Source organism: Anser cygnoides, chromosome 1, assembly GCF_040182565.1.
Source record: "Anser cygnoides isolate HZ-2024a breed goose chromosome 1, Taihu_goose_T2T_genome, whole genome shotgun sequence".
In the NCBI taxonomy this organism is placed as follows: domain Eukaryota; kingdom Metazoa; phylum Chordata; class Aves; order Anseriformes; family Anatidae; genus Anser; species Anser cygnoides.
Genome location: NC_089873.1, coordinates 159,642,746 through 159,646,270, shown reverse-complemented (window position 1 = coordinate 159,646,270; position 3,525 = coordinate 159,642,746).

Sequence of the window (3,525 nt, the reverse complement as noted above, 5' to 3'; positions counted from 1 at the left end):
CTAAAAACACCTTTTCCCCATCCACGCTGTACTACATCCTCCTCAAAACTGATGCAGGGGAATGGGGAATGGGGGCTGTGGTCAGTCCCTAACGCGGTTATTCCATTCAGCTCTGGCACTCCTTCCTGGTCACTCTCTGCCCCTGCTCCACCTTGGGCTCCCTCCACGGGCTGCAGCATGGAGATCTGCTCCACCGTGGGACCCATGGGCTGCAAGGGGATAGCCTGCTCCACCAGGGGCCTCTCCACAGGCTGCCGGGGAACTGCTGCTGGGTGACTGGAGCACCTCCTGTCCTCCTGCGGCACTGACCTTGGTGTCTGCAGGGCTGGTTCTCACTCCTCGCTCTCCCAGCTGCTGTTGTTCAGTAGTTTTTGTCTGTTTGTTTGTTTCTCATTTCTTAAATCTGCTCTGACAGAGGTGCAAACAACATCACTTATTGGCTCAGCTCCGGCCAGCCGCGGGTCCCTTTTGGAGCCATCTGGAACTGTCTCTGATTTGACATGGGGCGGCTTCTGGACTCTTCTCACAGAGGCCACCCCTGCTGTCCCTTGCTACCAAAACCTTGCCACACAAACCCCAAACAGTTTTTTTTAGGAGCCATGACTCTGTAGTAGATTTCTTTGCTGCCGTGTTGATACATGTACAGGAAAATTAATTTTAAACCCTAGGAAAGCATTGGGTTAATAGACAGAAACTGATAATTTTGGTAGCATTCTAATGACTAACTTCTCTGCTATGTGCCTAAAATGCATGAAATTTATATATAACATGAAAGATAACTGTCATACACTTTGATTACATTAATCCAAATCTAAATAATTTAAGATGATTTTATTAATCTTTCACTTGCTAATTCTTTCTCCTTGTTCCTGACATCCTGCCTTTACAAAGAATGAAATCAAAGTTGTGTGTGTATGCAAAATTTCCAAATCACTATGTACTAATTATTTATTTTAGGGTAAAATGTTTCAAGAGGGTGTTTTTTTGTTTGTTTGTTTGTTTTTGATGAAGAGTAGGATGCTCACCTTGAAAAATACGGTCTATTTTTGTATGAAATTCCAAAACAGCAGTTAAAGCTGGGACGCCTGTTTTTTTCCTGAACAACAAAGAGCTGACTCAGGTAGTTCATGACTTCTTGACTGGCCTCAAATAGCAAAAAGAAATCATACAAAGGAAAAACCACCCTTAAACCTATCAGCTGTGTAAGTATTTGACCTCTGAAATTCAGTTCAAAGGGAAACACCTTTCCCCTTTCCTTCTGTGACTGAATTTCTGGAGCAAATGATGCCTAAGCAGCTTGGCAGTACTAATTAGGGAAAGTATAAAAGAACATAAATTAATAACCTGATTACACATGGTGCTGTGCTATGAAGTCTTGCACTTCATGACTTTGATTCTGCCTGAGACTTGATGCAGAGAATATATGTATTTGTACTTTGAAAAGGAATGAGAGTGATTGCTTATACAAAAACTAGTCTATAAAGTTTGCTACTCGGACAAGTCTGGAAGCCGTGGTGTAATTAGTAGAAAATTAATAGTTATATGTTCTTCAGACTCCTATGCATGCACAGTGGGAAGCAACATCAGTCATTTTTCTTGCTTAGTCCTATTCTCTGTTTTCTCTGAAACATGCATTTAATCCATTTATGTTATAATTAATTCTAGACTTCCCTTAACAGTTACTCTTTTCTACTTGACATCCTCTGACTCCCACAAGCACACATTAATATGCATCAGGGAGCAATATTTTGATTACAAAAGAAACCACACAAATCTTCATGTGGTGTACATATCAACAAGTAGGAAACTGTATGTGTGATAGGTTGTTCATCTTAAATAAACTGAAAGGGTTTGTTTTATTCTTAAAACTATATCTACCTCAGGTTGCAGATTTATGAATTAGAGTTGGGTCATATCTGATATCCAAGCAAAGAGAATTTTTTTATTTTTTTTGTTAAGGACATTGGTGAATAGGTCAAAGAAGAAACAGAGAGTGGGAGCTGAAGTTTGCCCATCAAAGTCTTTTGGATATCCTCTATCCTTTTCTTCAATTATTCTTTTGAACACATAATTCTTTGACATTCCTGACATCATGGTGACCTTCTTCCAACAGAAAAACTGGAGTCTCACTGGATATTCCCTGTTGATGAGAAAATCACTCTGGGAATGAAAATGTGCAGATTTCAATCCTATCAAGACTATTAGGGGAAAAAATAAAATAAAATACAGTATCAAGTTCGGTATTTCTGTATGATATTTCTGAGCATAATCAGATACTTCAAAGACCTAGAAGGAGGACACTAGCTTTGTGGATCCCACCAACCTCAAACAGAAGACAATAGGCAGATATCCAATTATCTCTCTCAAATTTTTCACCAGAATTTTTCTCACCTCTCAAAAAGGCTGCAGAGGTTTTTTGTCTCATCTAGTCTTCTGAATTTAAATCTGGATGTTCAAAAACTGTTTGGATTTCATCATAAGTGTTAAGATGGTCTTTAAACACAGAAAATTGCTTTGTATTTGCATCTTTTGATTGATTGATTTGTATTTGTATCTTTTGTAGAGAAATTAGATAATTGTGGATGTGTAGACTGGGCACTAGATTCAGTTACAAATCTGAGAAAGTAATCCTGACTACTTACTGAAAGTAAGCCATTAGAGATTTATGGGTTACCTTCTTTAATAAATGTGTAGGGAAAAATGATTTAAAATTATATTTCTTATTTTAAGAGAATTTAAATTCATTTTTTTTATTTATCCATCTGTATTTGATACCTTATTTTTATGTTTTATATATTCTTTTTAAGATAAAGAATATTTAATAATTTCTATTCACTTTATACGTCACATGTCACAGAATCCTGTGATGTGGATCTAGTAAGTAAAAAGCTTTTCTTTTCATTGCCTCATTTTCTTTTGATTTAAAACTTAACACACACATTGATAGTGATTTCACGATGTTACGAACAATGTCAAAGAACTTTTTAAACTGAATTATAGATGTTATCCAAAGCCCGCATTAGCCTCTATTAAAATTCAGCTTTAATAGCAGTGGCATTTGGCCACAATCTAAGAATATTCAGAGTTCTAATCAAGCTTTAGTTTATCCAGGAAGACTAGTCTATAACACATGCTTTCAGGACATTACTCTATGAATTCAATTATCTTTTGTGTGTCCAGAAGGGAAGAAATGAACTGTAATATAACAGGGATGCTACTTTGCTAATCTAGAGCTCATTGCCATATAAAAACAGATTCACAAATGCCACAAATATCAGATGAATATAAATGATATCCTACAAATTAAATATTATTGGAGAGGACTCAGTTTTGAAAGATGGTGACTGTTTGCAACAAGAGTCTCAGAAACCTCTCTCCTGTCCCTGAAGTTCATCATGAACTGAAGACACTTGGAACCTCAAAGGAAGTTCTCAAAGGAGCAAGACAAAAGCAATTACTTAATACAAAATTTGTCCAGGTGCCTACCAGGGATGATGGTCACAGGGAAGATTTATTTTTTTATTG